This window comes from Mesoplodon bidens (genome assembly GCF_964165515.1).
Source record: "Mesoplodon bidens genome assembly, chromosome: 15".
NCBI lineage: Eukaryota > Metazoa > Chordata > Mammalia > Artiodactyla > Ziphiidae > Mesoplodon > Mesoplodon bidens.
In genome coordinates this window covers 63,553,001-63,573,613 of record NC_138171.1, presented here as the reverse complement: position 1 = coordinate 63,573,613, position 20,613 = coordinate 63,553,001, and the positions used below count along the sequence as shown (strand labels likewise).

Genomic DNA, 20,613 nt, shown 5'->3' with positions numbered 1-20,613 from the left:
ATGACCTTTCCAGAGACGCGCAGCCTCAGGGAGAACGACTGCCTCCAAAACACACCATGTATTCACGCTGTGTTTTCTCTGAATGGAGGCTGCACGCTTCATCTTCTGGGGCTGAAACAAGGGTTTAAAAGTCCTTCCTTGGAAGGGTCACATGGCCTCTTTCTGACGGCAGCAGAGCCCACTGAGTGCGGACCCTATACATTTCTTGGGTTTGTTTCTATCTGTAAATACCAGTCGCCGACATTCATAATCGTCAGTCTAGATGTGAGGGTGACTACAGACCATGTTACCTACGTCAGGGACTGGCAACCACCATGAAAAGGGAGACCAGAATGTGCACCAGCGGGGGAACTAAGCCCTCCCTCGATTCAGACTTAACAAGTATCTCTTTTCTGTTGGATCCAAACATTCACACGGCAGGAACATCAGCTTTTTTTATTTTTTAAATATTTATTTATTTGGTTGCACCAGGTCTTAGTTGTGGCTGGTGGGCTCCTTAGTTGCAGCTCGTCGGCTCCTTAGTTGCAGAATGTGGGCTCCTTAGTTGCAGCTCCAGGGCTCCTTAGTTGCAGCTCGCCAGCTCCTTAGCTGTGGCACTCAAACTCTTAGTTGTGGCATGCATGTGGGATCTAGTTCCCTGACCAGGGGTTGAACCCAGGCCCCCTGCACTGGGAGTGCGGAGTCTTATCCACTGCGCTACCAGGGAAGTCCCAGAACATCAGCTTTTTGTCAAGCTGCAGTCTATGTGAATTTTATTCTCTCACAAAATCCCCACTGTAAAAAAAAGTTGGTTAAATGGACTATTAACCTACAACTTTACAGTCCCCATTAAAGGCTGAAGTAACAATATATGCTATAGAGTTAAGGAGCTGTAACAGGTGGGCTGCTCCTGGTGTACAGGACTATCTGCTGGGAGGTGAGTAAGGAGCAGCTTTTCCAGATGGAACTCAAGGGCTTTCTGAAAAAGAAGCAAGCCTTATTTAAAGAAATCCGTTGTTAGTCCTTACTGGAATTTAACCAGACTACGAATTTATGAAAGGGAGTGACAATGTGATTTATTCAATAAACATTTATTTTAGGCCTGGTGTATGCTGTACACAGAGAATAAAATTAGAACAAAGCAGGATTCCCATCTTAAGGAGTTTAAGCTTCAGCAGAAGGTGGTAGAAAAAAGCCATCATGGGACTTCCCTGGCAGTCCAGTGGTTAAGACTTTGCCTTCCAATGCAGGGGGTGCGGGTTCCATCCCTGGTCAGGGAGCTAAGATCCCACATGCCATGTGGCCAAAAAACCAAAACATAAAACAGAAGCAATATTGTAACACGTTGAATAAAGAATTTTAAAATGGCCCATGTCAAAAAAAAATCTTAAAAAAATAAAAGACTCTATACGCTATCTAAGAAAATAAAGTACATTTAAAAACAAAAAAGAAAAGAAAAGCCATCATTGAGAGACCCAATCAAGAGGTGACATGTGTCTACACTGCTGGATTCATACAGTTTCTTGCACTCAGTACATATTTAATAAATGCTCTAAAATTAATTAAGCAAATAACCCTGGGACTATTTAATCAGTAATCTTTAATCATTTTATAATTAAACCACCATTTCATCACTTTATCTTTCTTCCTCTCCCTCCCTCCTTATAAAATACTGTATAGCATACGTTTTTAGGTCAACCGTTCAGAGAATTTGGCAAGAGTCCCAGGACACCTAGAGACATCCAGGAGTATAGCCAAATCACAGGTGGGATCCAAAGACTGAGATAAATAATTTTAGATGCTAACTGACCCCAAAGGAGGTTGTTAAATGCTCACTCTTAACTAAGGTCCTGAACTTCCATATATTTTTTCCAACCAAAAATATACATCCCAAATGATATATAGGATCAATCACAGTTATGTATAGGATCAATCACAGTTCTGACTAGCTACATGTATACACTTGAAAGGGAAGTGTGAACTAGAATACAACGGTAGGGTAAAAGCAGCTTTGCGAGAATTTCTCAGACTCTGTTACAGAAAACACTGAACTGATTTTATCATTTCGCCTTGGGAGAGTCAGAAAACACAAGCTCTGTGGGCTGAGGAGAGAAAAGCCCTATTTCTGACCTGCTGTGGCATCTCATCCCTGGCTTCACCCAACCAGGGCATGAAGAGGCCTGGTCCCTGGAGCTGCTGTAACTAGTCCCTCTCGAACTCCCGGGTGTGGCAGATAAGTCACCTGCAGCGGGTGGGGAGGGGGGCCCAGAGAACACCCGCAGCTGCTGCAGGGGCTGCCTTGGGGAATAGACAAAGGAAGGGCATTTTTGGATTGCAGGGGTGAGGAGCTGAGGCTGCAGGGGAAGGTTTTCCGTCGTGTCTGTAGCTGGCCCTGACCCCAGAACTGCATTCCCATGGGGAGGCCGGCAGCTCGGGGCTCACCTGCCCGGGGCTCTGCACCCCTGGGCCCTGCTCCCAGTCAGCTCTCTCACACCCAGGAGGGGTCCTCAGTCAGGGAACCACTTATCCCCTCCCTGTATGGCTCCTCGGGCAAGAGCAGGTGAAGGAGGCCTTTCCTGGAGGCGTGACAACTACAGAAGAGAAAGGGCTGAGCCTGCAGCCCCGCAGGGCCACGAATACATGATGATGATGCAGCCAGTCCTCCAAGCAGGAGTGCACCCTCCACCTGGGCATGGAGCCAGCTCCGCAGCACAGGCTCTGATGCCTGCCTTGGGGTGGGCACCCCTGAGGTTTGTTGTTGCTGCTTTGAATTGTGACTACTGAGTTGCCACTAATTGCTCAAACATTTATTAAGTGCCTCTGTTTACCATGCGCTGTGAGGGTGCTGAGGGGACAAGCGTGAACATGGCAGCCGTGACCCTCCCTGTACAGGGCGGCTCCTGCAGGGGGATCTCGGCAGCAGGTGGGTACGCCTACCCGGTCCAGGACCAGGAAGCACAGGAGGGTGTAACTCACAAAGACTCAGAGGTTTGGGAAGGCCTCCTGGGTGAAGTCCCCTCCACATTGAGGGCTACAAGATGAGGAGAGGCCAGCCCAGCGAAGGCCACCAGGACCAGGGGCTGGGACAGCGTGGTCACGCTGTGGGTGTCACCAGAATAGTCGATGAACCGGACTCCAGAAAGGGAGCCTTTGGCAGGGAGAGTGGAGGGATGGAGGTGAGTGTCGTGTGGCTGGAACAGAGAACATGTTCGGGGCAGCGGGGTGGGGGGCAGAGAGGAGCTGAAGTCCGTGCAGGGCACCAGGGAGACCAGCTCCAGGAGCCTTCACTCTGGGGGCAACAGGGGTGAGGAGGAGTAACGAGCAGGCACCAGGCTGAGGAAAGGCCAGGGAGCCCTGGAAACCCCAGCCACAAGTGGGTGGTGAGGGAGTCAAGGGACAAGGGAGGTGGGAAATAATGGTGAAACCTACTCCTTCTGAAGTGCAGGGGCAACAGGCAAGGCTTCCACAGCAAGCACGAGTGTGACAGGTAGGGGCGTGTGGCTTCCAGGGAGAAGCCCTGGAAGGCTTCTGTCCCTCCTAAACAGGATGCAGTGAGATACTTCATGGCTACACATCTCACTAAGAACAGGACTCACCCCACAGGGCTGACTCGAGGATTAAATGATTAACACACATGAAGCCTTCACGGCAGTGCCTGGCGCACAGTAAAAACTCAGTAACATTAGCTATTATTATCAATGTGGGTGTTTGACCTGCTTATCGCTGTGAGTCTTTTTTATGCTCCTTCTATGTACAAAAGCATTTGCAGGACTGTTAAATCAATAACTGCTCCAAATTTGTTCCTAACTTGAATTTTTCTTTGGGTAGCTCCTAACAATCAACCTGTATTAGTAACATAGCAATGCGAGTGTTCCAAAGGACAAACGCACAGATGTGTCCATGGCAAGCAAAAAATCGGTGAACAAACTAAGCAACTTTTTTTATGCTTCAATATGGAAAGTTAAATTTAAAGTGAAATGTTTTGCCAAAACTGGAGTGATATCAGTAATGATAAAGTCAGACCGGATGTGAAAGGTCCCAGGGAACGTATCAGGGCCGGGTGACTGGCTGCAGTCAGGAGAGGTCATAAGACATAAGGATTTAATGAGTAACGACACACATGGACCTTGGGGTCCAAGTTCGTTAGAATGGCTCTTTTAGAGCAGAAAGTCAAAATAAGGCAGCTAGATTATTTATTTCGTTAAGTATAGTGTAAACAGGAGAACAATTAATAAGATTTCTTATATTCTTTCCTGGTAATTGACTTTAAACCTCACTGGCACGGATGCCTTTCATCGGCTTAATTTCACAGCAGGTAGAGAAGTGGCGAAGACGGTTCCCATGAGCTCCTGTCTCACGGAGGTGTCGTCTGCAGCTGTGTGTGCCCGGGAGGCTGACGTGGTTAACAGCCTTAACTATAGCATCAATTCTTCGAGGAGAAAAACTGAGCCTTGCACACAACTTGGGTTTAGTTTTCGTGAGCTGAGTGTAATTTGAGTGAGTGCCAAAGTCCATTTTGGAAAAGAAAGACTATTCTGGCCTTTTTATCACGGTCTTTTTCTGCAGAACTCTTGCTTTGGAGGGTGATACCCTCAATCCAAGAACCAAGGGCCTGAGTGTCAACCCAACAGAAATAGAATAATCAGGAAGGAAAGAATGTCTGCAGGTGTGTTGGCAGTTAGCAGCGTGACATAGCAAACGCCTGGGAGCTTGCATCACTGATGATCTGAAACAATCAATATAAGGGAGGCAACCAGTTTGGGCCGGTTCACAAATCAAAGGGTCTAAAAACTTATTCACTTTGTAATGAATTTTTCCTTCTAATGATATCTGTAATGGACGAGTAGCATGAGGATTATTTAAACTAAAATGTAGTCAGTCAATATGGAAAATAAAGGTTAAAAGTGCTCAATCTTAATCTACCAAATAACCAGGGCCTAAAAACTATAGATATGATATTTCATAATTATCTATTGCTTCTGCTTAGGAAGGCCAAAAGTTCTGGTGAGAAAAAAAAAAAAAGCATTTTCCACCTTGTTAACATCAAAACACTCTGGATGGGCCTAAGTCCTCTCTGCTCCTATGTGAAACAATTAATCACACGGAGGTGATCCGTCCTGGTTGTCCCAACACTTGACAATAAATCACAAGTTCCAACAGCAAATGGCTGTGGGTGAAACTTAACCTTCTTCTCAAAAAGTTAAGTCCCAAACAGTAAAATACAAGACGGACTAACCCAAGCAGGTGAAAGAAACAAAGGGTGGGCACCACACCTGAGTGGCTTGATCTTGACTACACCTTTAGCCTAACCAACAGACTCTTTCAAGAACATGCACGTGCGCATGCCCACCCCACAGCTGCTCCTGTGGCGGGTGTCCTCTGCACCAGCCTCCATCTCTCTGCAGGAACGGGTACATGTCACGGCCAAAGGTGAGTGACTGGGCAGTCACCTCGTGACCATGTTCCCCTGAGCTGTCTTCTTTTGAACTTTCCTACTTGACATGAATAAGGGCTACCCTGCTCAATGCTCAGAACTAACACTGGGAGAGTCCAGTGTAACTGCCTTCAAAGACCCACTCCTCCCACCTCTAAAAAACTCCCAAATTAGGGTTTAATACCCAGGCCTTCAAAAACTACGAAACGAGTTCTTTGAAAGGTAGCATTTGGCTGTTTATGGAAACAGTCTGCCAGGTACTAACCAACTCATTTATTCATTGGCTCATTCACACATTCACTTACCCAGCAAATGAAACATTTATTGAGTACCTACTAAGGGTGAGGACCTGGGCTGAGTGTTGAAAGAAATGGATAGGAAAAAGGAATGCTCTGGTGTTAGCAACAGTGCAGATGAAAACCGTAACCCAAAATGGAAATACCAGTCACCTAATGGTGACCCCATTTCAAAGGGCTGCTGTGAGGATTTAATGAGTTAATGCTTTTCCTTAGAGCATCTTCAGGAACACTAAGGAGTAACTCAGAGTAGACTAAGGAAGGGCATGAAGTAATATTCATAAAGAATTACATGGGAGGATGGGAGGCTGGCAGTGAGGAAGAGAACAATTAGTAAGTGATGACGCATCGACAAGAAGAGAGAATCATGTGAAGTCAAGTCTGTGTGCTGGCGGGATGTTCGCAAGTGACAAAAGGCATTTTTACAGTGAGTTTTAGAAAACAAAAGGAAAGTGAAGGTCTATGATAACTATCTTGGAATACTGTATACAACAGAGTTGAAATAATCAGAAGATACTATGAAACAAGACGGCTAGAAGGAAGGGTGTCGGGAACTGAGACGGACTAACAACTAATAAACTGTTATTCACCAAATGTTAACCCAGAGAGTGGTCATCAGACACAAGAGAGCACGTCAGGTCACATCTGGAGCAATTACAGGAGGAGCCACAGACCGTATTTTTTCCCTGGAGAATTGAGAAATAATAGTTAATTTTAAGATTTTAAGTTAAACTAACAGTTTAAAAATTAATAATTAGGGACTACCCTGGTGGTGTAGTGGTTAAGAATCCATCTGCCAATGCAGGGGACACGGGTTCGAGCCCTGCTCCGGGAAGATCCCACATGCCATGGAGCAACTAAGCCCGTGTGCCACAACTACTGAGCGTGCGCTCTAGAGCCCACGAGCCACAACTACTGAGCCCACATGCCACAACTACTGAAGCCCACGCGCCTAGAGCCCGTGATCCGCAACAGGAGAAGCCACCGCAATGAGAAACCTGCGCACCACAACAAAGAGTAGCCCCTGCTCGCTGCAACTAGGGAAAGCCCGCGTGCAGCAATGAAGACCCAACGCAGCCAAAGACAGATAAATAAATAAATAAATAAATAAAATTTTAATTAATAATTAATTTTAAGAGTGGCAGATTTATGTACAGTATAGACAATGGAAAACAGATTCTAGAAAGAAGATAAATGAAAGACTCAATTTAAAATCTGGGAATAGGTGGCAGCTAAATAATTGAAAAATGAAGCCAAAAGAAAGGGAATACATCAAAAATAGAAATAAAGCTATAGGATGCTACATGAAAGAAGCCAGTCACAAAAGGCCACATACTACATAATTCCATTGATATGAAATGTCCAGAATAGGCAAAAATCCAGACACAGAAATTAGCCAAGTGGTTGCCAGAGGTTTGGGGGTTGAGGGATGGGGAGCAATTGTTAATGGTACAGGGTTCCTTTAAGGGGTGATGAAAATATTCTAAAATTAGATTGTGGTGATGGTTGCACAACTGTGAATACTCTAAAAACCACTGACTTACATACTTTGGAAGCATGAACTGTACAGTACATTAATTATACCTCAATAAAGCTGTTTTTAAAAAACAAAACTATGCAAAGATCAAGATGTAACAGTCCTGAGATTCAGAGAACAAATGAAAAAAAACCAGTAAGAAATACACTATCCTTGGGAATTCAAAGTAAAGGAGTGGGCAGTAGCAGGTAAAAGAACAATGTTTCAAATAAAGGCTTGGAAATAGATAACGTAGTAGAGCTAGGATGGAAAAACATATAAATAAGAAATAAGGCTAAATAACCTTGAAGAACTAAAAATTCAACATGGCATGAGTTCAGAAGTCTGGGAGAGATTAAACAAAACAAAACAAAAGTTTGACCTTCAGGAGATATCTCCAAGAATCATCAAATTAGCAACACTCACTGCTGCAGGCTAGTCCAGAAGAGCTGGCCCGACACCCAGGCTGTCTTCCTAGATCACCAACGCGATTCCCCCCCAGATGACAAGCGCTCACCGCACTGCACGGCAAGGCTGCCAGAGCACCAGGGCTGCAGCCCCACCACAACACAGTAGAGGCGGGGTTCTCCCAGCTGCCCCAGTACTGCTGCTCCCCTCTCACCCACCAGGACTTTCACCTGCAAAGGGCAGGGGCACCACCACCAGCGACACTTACTGGGAGCATCTTTAGATGGGAAGAAAGGCAACACAGACAACCTCACCCGGAAACTTCATATTATGCAAAAAAAAACAAAAACAAAAACAAAAACCACAACTCTTACCATTCCTGACTAGCCTTTCCTGGGAGTAACCGTGCCTTTACCACCTGTTCCTTCGTGGAAATGTTTATCCAGACTCTGGCTGGCTCCCAAATCACATTTCCAGCACAGTCAACACACTTGCAGCGAATTTCCTCACTTTCCAAGTCAACCAGTTTTCAGGTCACATCAAAGTTTTCTCTCTTTTGATGAGTGCTTTGCATACTGGCAGGAACACTGCCAGAAACAATTTCCCAAACTGCATTTTCTTGTTCCCATAGGCAGACTTGCTCGAGCCATAGAAGTGGGAAACCCAAATCTCTCCTTTCTGACCAAGAAGCAATATCTTCTTAGATATCTCGTTTCTCTAATTTCATTTCAGCATTGGAGGTGGTCTTTCTTAGACCTTTTTCAGGAGAATCAAAGCTGTGTTTGTGTGGTATGTTCTTAAGAACCTGAAAAGTGTTGCTGGGCATCAGACAAGAAGTCAGGGGCCCATCCCTTCACTCGGGGGTCACCGACCAGTCCCCTCTCCCTCTCTAGCCTCACACTGTAATTCCTGCCTCAAGAAAATCACAGCTACGTTGTAGACTCTCACAGAAGCAAAACTGAAAGTGAAACCAAGGCAGTGAGTAGTGAGTGCCCACATATGAGAAGAGGTCGAGGGACGGTCCAGGGGGCACATCGACATGCAGAGATGTGACTTATATAAAAACGTGACCTGGGGCTGCAGTCAACAGCCCCTCATTCGCAAGAAGGGGGTGGATGAGTCTTGAGGAGTCCCCCGTCTAAAGGCGGAGAGTGAGGAAGACCCTAAAGGAGAGGCAGATGCAGGCAGAAGGCCAGGGATTCAGACTCCCCAGGAAGGAGGGGCAGACACTCCAGCAAGCAGGTCCCTGCACCATAGAGGTGCTGGCCCCAAACCACATAGCTGAGTACTTGGAGAGAAGCAGGCATGAAGAGCACCTAGTATCACAGGGAAAGAAACAAGAAAAAAACAAAGTGTTATTCTGAATAACACTAGACCACTTTAAAAACACAGAAATACAGCTTGAGGAGCTAATGTAAAATGTGGTAACAACAGTTGATAACACTGTATTATATAACTGAAATCTACTAAGTGAATAGAACTTAGATGTTTCCACTGGAAAGTAAAAAAAGATAAATATGTGAGATGATGAATGTGTTAATTAACTTGATGAGGGAATCCTTTCACAATGTATACATATATCAAATCACAATCTACCCTTTAAATATCTTAAAATTTTATTTGTCAATTATAACTCAATAAAACTGAAACATTTTACAGAAAAAAAACACAGAAATACACCAAAATATTAACAGGGCAACAGGATTATGGAAATTCACTTTCTATATTGAATCTTCTTATTTATGTTTAAAATAAGCATAAAGTTTTGAACTTATTACAAAATATTTTAGACATAGTAACATGTAAGGAAAAGTAAGCTGAAGACTCAGAGTCCCTCCAGTCTAAGGAACAGATGGTCGCCTGTACCATCCAGGTTCCCTGCAGGCCTTCCCCACCACACCCCTCCTCCCACACAGAGCACAGAACTATCCAGAACACCATGGCGACAGGCTCCTCCCCACGTGTTTCTTTAAATTTTCACTACATACGTATGTAATGCTAAATAATACACAGCATTAATATGTGTTTTTTTTAACCTTTACATAAATGACATCATTTTACAAGTATTCTTTTGAAAGTTGCTCTTTTTGGTCCAGCAATATGTTTGAGAATCATCCATACTGATACATGTGATCCACATTCATTTATTTTCAACACTATGAAATGTCCCACTGAATAAATACACCATGATTCAAAAAAGAAAACCTCCAAGTATTATGTTAACACCAGTGATAAACTCTGTGTTCTGTTAAAAATAAGAAAGAAATATGATAAATCAATAGGGTAAAGACATGCTGAACGCAAAAATACCACTGATTCAAAGAATACATCATAAATATACATTTAAGAATGAAATGGGGGGACTTCCCTGGTGGCGCAGTGGTTGAGAGTCCACCTGCCGATGCAGGGGACACGGGTTCGTGCCCCGGTCCAGGAGGATCCCACATGCCGCGGAGCGGCTGGGCCCGTGAGTCATGGCCACTGAGCCTGCGCGTCTGGAGCCTGTGCTCCACAACGGGAGAGGCCACAACACTGAGAGGCCCACATACCGCAAAAAAAAAAAAAAAAAAAGAATGAAATGGAACTTATGAAGACTAGTAAAAAAAAAAAAATCAGGGGGCTTCCCTGGTGGCGCAGTGGTTGAGAATCTGCCTGCCAATGCAGGGGACACGGGTTCGAGCCCTGGTCTGGGAGGATCCCACATGCCGCGGAGCAACTAGGCCCGTGAGCCACAATAACTGAGCCTGTGCGTCTGGAGCCTGTGCTCCGCAACAAGAGAGGCCGCGACAGTGAGAGGCCCGCGCACCGCAATGAAGAGCGGCCCCCGCTTGCCACAATGAGAGAAAGCCCTCGCACGGAAACGAAGACCCACCACAGCCATAAATAAATAAATAAATAAAGCAAACTGTCAACAAGTAAAAGTAAACACTATAAAAAAAAAAAAATCAGGAGAGGAGCTCAAGGATGGAAGAAAAGTTGCTGGAAAAAAGTCAAAGAAATCAAACTCAGTGAACATGGTAGGCCAGGCACCACAAAGATCACACCGAAATGGAAAAAACGAAATAGGGAGATGAGAGGAATACAGAGCTCCTCAAATTGTGAGTTAACGAGTCTGAGAGGTGACAATTCCATTACCCTGGTTAAAAAGACCCTCGGGACTGCTGTAGTTAGGTCATATGCCTGCCACTTTCCCAAATGAAGAAATGGACAGAGGGTCCCAGGGAAGAACTCCCAACCAGGCTGACTCAACCCAATCAGGTCAAAGGCTCAGCAGCACGGCTCCACCTGACTTTTCAGCCATACACAGCTGGGCTGGGAGGAGCTGGAGGAGAAGGTTCCAGGCGGTTCCAGAAAGCTGAAGAGGGTTTCGGGGGGTTGATGAGATAATACAGGAAGTGGACTATTGGGGGGGTGTAAAGAATGTGGCCCAGGGCTGTCCAAGAGAACTGTCTTTGATGACAGAAATGTTCTACGGCTGTCAGTTCAGCTGCCACCAAGCACTTGAAATGTGGCTCATACAAGTGAAGAACTAAATTTCTTTTCTTTTTTTTTTAATTTATTTAATTTAATTTATTTATTTTTGGCTGCTTTGGGTCTTCGTTTCTGCACACGGGCTTCCTCCAGTTGCAGTGAGCAGGGACTACTCTTCATTGCGGGTGCGCGGGTTTCTCACTGTGGTGGCTTCTCTTGTTGTGGAGCACGGGCTCTAGGCCCACAGACTTCAGTAGTTGCAGCACGTGGACTCAGTGGCTGTGGTACGCGGGCTCTAGAGCGCAGGCTCAGTAGTTGTGGCACACGAGCTTAGTTGCTCCACAGCATGTGGGATCTTCCCGGACCAGGGCTTGGACCCGTGTCCCCTGCATTGGTAGGTGGACTCTCTCTCTCTTTTTTTTTAATATTATTAAACTATTATTTTTAATTTATTTATTCATTTATTTTTGGCTGCGTTGGGTCTCTGTTACTGCACATGGGCTTTCTAGTTGCAGCGAGTGGGGGCTACTCTTGTTGTGGGGCGTGGGCTTCTCATTGTATTGGCTTCTCTTGTTGTGGAGCATGAGCTCTACAGCACGGGCTCAGTAGTTGTAGCGCACGGGTTGCACCGCGGCATGTGGGATCTTCCTGGACCAGGGCTCGAACCCGTGTCCCCTGTATTGGCACACGGATTCTTAACTACTGCACCACCAGGGAAGCCCAGAACTAAATTTCTAATGTTTACTCATTATAACAAATTTTAAATAGCTACATGTGGCTCACTGCTGCCACAATGAACAGTGAAGATCCAGATCCTTCCTTATTGGGAAACAGGAATGAATTGGCAACAGAAAGCTCCTTCTCATCTTTACTAACTAGAGAAGAGGTATAAGAACCATTAAAAAAAAGAATGAGTGGAGCAAAGAGGAAAACTAAATGTGAAACCAATAAGCATGAACTTCTATTTATTATAGATGACATTTAGTAGCAAAGACGAGGGGCAAACTACCCTGTACACTAAGAGCAGGAGTAGCCAATTGGAAAATAGGGTAGAAATAGATACTCTAGCAAACAAAATGGTAGACAACCTCTAAGAATAAGAAAACAGGAGAGGACTCCCCTGGTGGCGCAGTGGTTAAGAATCTGCCTGCCAATGCAGGGGTCACGGATTCAAGCCCTGGTCCAGGAAGATCCCATATGCCACAGAGCAACTATGCCCGTGCGCCACAACTACTGAGCCTGAGCTCCAGAGCCCACGGGCCACAACTACTGAGCCCGAGGGCCACAACTACTGACCCCACATGCCACAACTACTGAAGCCCACAGTGCCTAGAGCCCGTGCTCCACAACAAGAGAAGCCACCACAATGAGAAGCCCATGAACTGCAACGAAGAGTAGCTCCCGCTCACTGCAACTAGAGAAAGCCTGCACGCAGCAACGCACCTATAAATAAATAAATTTATTTATTTATTTATTTGTTTGTTTAAAAAAAGAAAAAAGAAAACAGGAGAGCTTGGAAAGATTGAACATTTTCCAATAAAAACTTAAAATGGTTTGAAAATTTGATTCAAAAACCTAATTCAGAGCTCATCTGTATATAGTTCAACCTTGCTTGACATGTATTATTCCTAAAAACGTTTTTAATGTCAATAGTTTTAAGATATGCTGTATTTTCCACTTTTTTTTTTTTTTTTTTTTTTTTTTTGCGGTACGTGGGCCTCTCACTGCCGTGGCCTCTCCCGTTGCAGAGCACAGGCTCCGGATGTGCTATTTTCCACTTTTTATACACTTTAAATTGTACTGCATGATTCCTAAAAGCAGTCTGTAAAACGAACACTGAGCTCTCTGATCTTTTACACCCATTAAAAGCAACACATGTAGTAAAACACACCACTGAACAAATTACCATTTCGTGGGGGTTCTCTGTCTCCACTGGCCTGAATGTTGAACTAGGCACGTGGCCATGATGCTAATGGATTTGGCACAAACCACCAAGGCCAGGCCAGAGAAGGCGGCAGGAGAAGGCGTCTCACGAGCGGTATCACGGTACTGGCCTTTCTGCTGAGGCCCAGCCCCAGGCAAATATGTGAAGCAGATAAACTGACTGGTTGCCTCGGCCAACCTCCCCTCTCTTTCTGTTCTTCCTGGGTCCCCTCCGCCCTGCCACCTGCTGTCTGAATGTCCACCAGTGTCTGCATGATCGAGGGCTTTGGGGTGCTGTGACATCACCCGGGATGAGAGAGAGGAGGGAGCCCTGGGGACCACACCCCTGTCCCCTGTTCCCATGAGCTGCCCACCGTGGTCAAGGAATTCACCCCTGCAGCTGACTGATCTGCATATTGTGCCTTCCTGACTCGAATGCAGTGAAAACATCTGGTCCCCGGTCACAGCCCAGAAACTCCTGTGTCACCAACATCCAGGCACAGTTTCTGCCGGGCACCACAGGAGCGGGCCTCCACGCCGAGGGCAGGTCCCAGCGTAAAGCTGTGCCTCATCTGGGATCATCACGAAACATGGCATTCCCACTGGATTCTCTGAAATACTTTAAATTCCTTGAGGACCCAGAATGACACCTTCTGGAGACCAGATGGTGAACCATGGGTTCTCAACCTGATCAGACCCAATGGCCCTGTGCTATCCCATTTTTATTGCATACTTCATTTGCAATGTCCTCTTTACACTCCTGAATAAAATTAAATTCATGGACCATACATAACCCTTCATCACCGAGACCACCCAAAACACCTCTACCAATCTCCTGCTGCGTGGCCTTGCATCAAGCCGCCTTAGGACACAGCAGGGGGAGCTTGGGAAAGTGGCTGCTGGGCCACGGCAGGGCCTCTTGCCCTACAAGCAGCCAGAAGTTCCACAGTTCTCTTCCCACACCTCCCCCTGCCAAGAGAAAACCAGCTGGAAGGATATTTAAAAGACTGAAGGGACTTCCTTGGTGGCACAGTGGTTAAGAATCTGCCTGCCAACACAGGGGACACGGGTTCAATCCCTGGTCCAGGAAGATCCCACATGCCGTGGAGGAACTAAGCCCATGTGCCACAACTACTGAGCCTGCGCTCTAGAGCCCGCGAGCCACAACTACTGAAGCCCAGGTGCCTAGAGCCCGTGCTCCGCAACAAAAGAAGCCACTGCAGTGAGAAGCCCGCACACCACAATGAAGAGTAGCCCCCGCTCCCCACAACTAGAGAAAGTCCACGCGCAGCAACGAAGACCCAACACAGCCAAAATATATATATATATATATATATATATATATATATATATATATATATAAAGAAATAAATGAATAAAAAGACTGAAAATTCCACAGTGCTGTATGTGCATCTATTACAAAACTGTATACATAACATGTGAGTGTGTGTGTATCCACAGCAATTTTAAAAGGAAAACGATTTCGGAACATATCCTATTCATTCTTTCAGCAAATAATGAGCTCCTGAAATCTGCCAAGAATGAGGCTAGGCCCATTATAAATGCTCTTAGTACCGTACATTGCCTCTGTCTTACTCATCTGAGTACCGACAGCACCCGGCTGAAGGCCTAGCACACAGGGCATTCAAACGCGGCAAGAGCTGACCACACCCCTACAGCAGTGGTCCATTTGCAGAACAAAGTACTGAAAGTACTGTACCTTCTCGAACTATATAGTAAACTTTCCTTTTTACACAATAGGCACAAAAAGTTACTCATCTACGGATTCAATCTGAGTACCTGCTATATGCCAAGTGAACGCTAATGACAAAACTGTGAGCATGACAGATAATTGTCCCTGACCCCAAGGAACTAGAAGTAGGGGAGTCAACAATAAACCGCACCTCACTGAAGCAAAGTTGGGGAGGAGGGTGGCCCGGGTGAGGCTGAAGCAGCAGGCAGGGCTGCAGCTGTCGGGAGCAGCCTGAGTTGGCGCTGGGCCCCTGGAAGGCCTCAGCGGAGTTTTAAGCATGGGTGCACACAATCCAATTTTCTCTTTTTTTCCACTTTAATTTTTAAAAAAACTTTGTAATTTTAAGTAATTTTAGACATATAGAAAAGTTACAAATAAAGTACAAAGGAGTTCCCTTCTACTCCTCACCCCACTTGTCCTGATGTTACTGTTGTCTTATGCTACGTCAAACAGAACAATAATCAAGAAAAGGAAGTTAACGTTGGTACAATATTGTTAATTAGACTATGGACTTTATTCAAATGTCACTAATTTTTAGTCTGATTTCTCTTCCAAGATCATACCCAGATCCTGGCTGGCTGGGGGTAGTGGATGGCTGGGAGCTGTCGAGAGCAGCAGCGGGACTTGTCCTGAGGTTGTTGCTGTGACCCAGGCAGAGGGTAAGAGCAGCCTGGCCTAGGATGACTGCAGGGTAGAAGCAAGCAGATTCCCGATACAACGTCCAGGCAGAACTGAACAGGACAAGCCAACAGGCTGGACGTGGGGGTGAGGAAGGGGAACAAAGCGGACTCCCCAGGTTCTGCCTTACTCCCTGGCTGAGAATGACCAGGGCAGGTAAACGTCTGGGGGGCAAGATTAGAAGCTCAGTTTTGGACTCTTTAGTTGTAAGATGCCTGTGAAATTCCCAAATGAAGACGTCCAAGAGGCAGCCACACCGTCCCAATCAGAGGGGAGATTCAGACTAGAGAAGGGATGTTGCTACTACACCCATGGAGAGGACGACGAGAGAGGAGGGGCCAGGAAGTAAGCCTGAGGACCTCTGATGTCACGAGATGGTGGGGGAGAGGGACCCAGCAAAGAAGTCCAAGGAAGACAGTCAGGCGAACAGGATTCTGAGGAAGCCAAGAAAGGAGAGTATCTCGAGGAGAAGGAATGGGCCACTGTGCTGAATGCTGCTGAGAAGTGATCCTGGGTTTGGTAGCATGGAGACTGGCAGTGCCATGCCAAGTAGGGATGCATCTGAGTGGCCAGACTGGATGGGTTGAGTGGAGAGTGGAGAAAGCACGTGTCAGTCCTTTGGAGAAGTCTGGTCATGAAGTGTGGCAAAGAAGTGGGGTGATGTGGCATCCTGGGGGGATTTGTGCAGGGCGGAGATGCTAGAGAACGTTGTGGACTGAGGGAGTGGTCCAGAGAGATTAAAGGTGCAGGAAAAGGAAGGCAGCTAGAGGGGCAACGTTGCTGAAAAGGGGACAGAAGATAGAACCCATAACTCAAGTGAAGGGACTGGGCATTATCAGAAGGAGGCAAACTTCTTCTGTAAAAGAAAGAAGAAAAAAACTAGACATAACCGTTTGTAGGCTTTCAGGGAAGGGAGTGTATTTGGTTTGGCAGGAGCAGAGGCAGGACAGCAGGGCTCTTGATGTCTGGCTGCGGCTGAGAGGATGTCAGGTCAGGATGTGAGGTTCAGGCTGGGATAGATGCTCTTGAGGGAGAATATCTAGAGTCATCAAGGTGACAGTGCTACCAGCCAGACAAACGGCAGTGGGAGCTGGCTCTTCCAGAACAGCACTCCAAGGCAATGGAAGAGCAAAGGCACAAGTGAGGCACTTAAGTACCTGTTGAATAAATATATAAATAAATGAATGAACAGATGAGTTGATGTGCTAATTAATCAACTCACAAAGTGAAGACTGTTTTGAAGGCAGAGTGAGAGGGGACGGGAGAGTGGACTACTGTCATGTGCTGTGGACGCCTGGAGGAGAAGTGCGTGAAGAACTCGCACCATGAACAGTGAAACAACAAACAACCCAATTTTATTTTTTTAAAGGCAAAAAGGTCTGAATAGACATTTCTCTGAAGAAGACATACAAATGACCAATAAAGCATGTGAAAAGATATTCAGCATCATTAGCCATCAGGGATACGCAAATCAAAACCACAGTGAGATCTCACATCACACCCATTAGGATGGCTATAATTAAAAAGACAGGGCTTCCCTGGTGGTGCAGTGGTTAAGAATCCGCCTGCCAATGCAGGGGGACATGGGTTCGAGCCCTGGTCCGGGAAGATCCCACATGCTGTGGAGCAACTAAGCCCATGCACCACAACTACTGAGCCTGTGCTCTAGAGCCAAGAGCCACAACTACTGAAGCCCACCCACCTAGAGCCCGTGCTCTGCAACAAGAGAAGCCACCGCAATGAGAAGCCTGCACACCACGACGAAGAGTAGCCCCCACTCGCTGCAACTAGAGAAAGCCTGCGCACATCAACGAAGACCCACCACAGCCAAAAATAAAAAAAAAAATTTTTTAATTTTTTAAGCTTTAAAAAAAATAAAAAAGACAATAGCAAGTGTTGGCAGGGATGAAGAGAAACTGCAATCTTTATACACTGCTGGTGGGAAAGTAAAATGAGGCAGCTGAACACTCCAGCAATTCTTCAAAATGCTAAACATAGAATTACCATATGATGTTCGAATTACCATATGAGTTCCCAGTGATTCTACCCCTAGGTAAATGCCCAAGAGAAATGAAAACACATGTCCACAAAAAAACTTGCAAACTAATATCATAGCAGCATTATTTATAACAGCCCCAAAGTGGAGATAACCCAAAGGTCCATCAATTGATGGTCTATACATACAACAAAATATTATTCAGCCATAAAACGGTATGGAGGGCTTCCCTGGTGGCGCAGTGGTTGAGAGTCTGCCTGCCAATGCAGGGGACACGGGTTCGTGCCCCGGTCCGGGACGATCCCACATGCCCCGGAGCGGCTGGGCCCGTGAGCCATGGCCGTTGAGCCTGTGCGACCGGATCCTGTGCTCCACAGCGGGAGAGGTCACAATGGTGAGAGGCCGGCTTACCGCAAAAAACAATCAAACAAAAAAAAACGGTATGGAGTTTTGATCCATGCTACACCATGGATGAATCTTGAATCTCATGCTAAATGAAAGAAGACAATCACGAAAGACCATGTATTGTACGATTCCATTTCTACGACATGTCCTGAAGGAAAACGAGAGGAAAGCTTGTTTTACAGGAATCCAACAGGTCTTACAAAGCTACAGCGGTTAAGACAGTGGAGTATCCACACAAGGGCAGACAAATGGATGAAATGGCAAATTGTTCAGACATAGACTCTCACACATATGGACACAATTTATGACAAAAGCAACACTATGGAACATGGGAAAAGGATGGCCTTTTCAAGAACAGTGCTCAGCTCAGACTGGATATCTGTTGCTTCCTTTACAGCCAGCCCCAAAGTCCTGGGCTGGTATATATGCACATGCAAAGATATTCAACATCATTAGCTGCTTAGGAAACGCACATCGAAACCATGAGATATCACTACACACCTATTAGTATGACTGAAATGAAAAACACTGATAATATCAAGTGCTAATGAGGATGAGGAGCAACGGGAACACTCATATGTTGCTGGTGGCCACACAAAATGGTACAACCACTCTGGAAAAACCTGCAGCACTTACTTATAAAGCTAAACATACACTGACCATGTGCCCCAGCAATTCCAATCCTGGCTATCTACCCTAGAGAAATTAAACCTATGTTCATACAAAATGCTGTATACGATGTTTACAGCAATTCTATTCATAATTTCCAAAACCTGGAAACAACCTAAAACGTTCTTCAGTGGGTGAATGGATAAACACACTGTGTTAGATACACAGGATGGAACACCGTTCAGCATTATAAGGAATGATTAGGGTTAGGGTTAGGGTTAGGGTTAGGGTTAGGGTTCCACAGATACACGCAACAGCTAAGATGCAACAACTTATACTAAGTGAAAGAAATCAGTTTTAAAAGTGTATATACTGTTTGGTTCCATTTTAGTGACATGTTCCCAAAGGCAAACTACAGGGGTAGATAAGAGATTAGTTGCTTCCGGGGGAGGGTGGGGGCAGGAGGTGGGGTCTATAAAGGGTCAACACAAGGAAAAGGTTTGAGGGGGGTGGAGGTGAATCTGTTCTCTATCCTGGTTGTACTGGTGGCTACAAAATCTATACATGTGTTAAAATTCATAGAACTGTACACAAAAATTAAAATATCAATTTACAAATGACAATTTGAAAAATAAAAGTATACAAAAAGGAACTGCTACACAACATTGCAATTCCAATCCAAGTCTCTACACATGAGAAATGAAAACATCTATCCACACTCAGACCTGTACACAGATGTTCAGAGGAGCTTTATCTGTTACAGCCGAGATGTGGAAATAATTCACATGTGCATCAGTGGTGAATGGACAAACTGTGGTCTATCCATCCAAGAGAACTTGACCCAGCAAGAAAAAGGAACTGAACACTGATCCACACTACACCATGGGTGAACCTCAAAGACAGGACACTAAGTGAAAGAAGCCAGATGCAAAAGACCACATAGTGTATGATTCCAGCTATATGAAATGTCTACAAAAGGCAAATCTCCAGAGACAGAAAGTGAATACCCAGGTGCTGGGTTTGGGAGCAGGTTTGCCTGCAAATGAGCATGATGGGCCTGAGGGGTGATAGAAATGCTCTAAAATCAACTTTCGGTGATGCTTAGACAATGCTGTAAATTTTCTAAAAGTAAGTCAAGTGTACGCTTTTTTTTGTTTGTTTGTTTGTTTTTGCAGTACGCGGGCCTCTCACTGTCGTGATCTCTCCCATTGCGGAGCACAGGCTCCGGACGCGCAGGCTCAGCGGCCATGGCTCACAGGCCTAGCCGCTCCATGGCATGCGGGATCTTCCCGGACCGGGGCACGAACCCATGTCCCCTGCATCGGCAGGCGGACTCTCAACCACTGTGCCATCAGGGAAGCCCCAAGTGTACACTTTTAAGAGGTGATTTTTGTGGTGTGTAACTTACACCTTGATAAAACTGTGCTCGGTTAGATATTCATGTTTTTTCATGAAAACTTGGCCCCTACCTCACAGAATACACACAAAAAATTAATTCCATGTGGATTATAGACATAAATTTGAAAAGCTAGACAATAAAGTATTTAGGAAACAAAAGAGAAGAATAATTTCATGACCTCAGAGGTCGAGGAAGGTTTCCTAAACAGGATACAGAAAAGCAGTAACCTAACAAAGAAAAAGACTGATAAAATTCATACTAGGTTGAACCACCTGGAATTGCCAGTATTTAATCATTCTGATCTCTAAGGATGGCAATTTCACAGTAAAAAGGCAAGACCATAGTGGGAGAAGGCATTTGCTTCACTATAACTGACAAACGGCCAGTAGCCTGAATATAAAGAGCTCCTAAAAATCAATAAGAAAACCAAACAAAACAAAACCAGACCACTCAGTGGAAAATGGGCAAGAAACTCAGACACTTGACAAAAGAACAAAACCAGATGGGCTGCTGACGTAAGAAAAGGCACTCGACCAGGGAAACGCAAACCAAATCAGAGAATCACAAGTTAAAGCTACCAACAGAAACCCCACACACCAACCAGAGTGGCTAAAATCAGACAGACTGACAGTGCCCCTGAGGACGCGGGGCAGTGAGGAGCTGCTGGTGGGAAGAAAAGTCAGTAAATTCGCAAACTGTTTGGTATTATCTGTCTATTAAAGTTGAAGATACTCATACTCTATGAC

At 45.5% G+C, this 20,613-nt stretch overlaps 1 protein-coding gene across 2 annotated transcripts in view; it reads right to left on the bottom strand.

Moving 5' to 3' along the window:
- Positions 1-20,613, bottom strand: part of ADCY9 (adenylate cyclase 9) — a 129,923-nt gene that overhangs the window by 49,442 nt on the left and 59,868 nt on the right. The window lies entirely within an intron of this gene.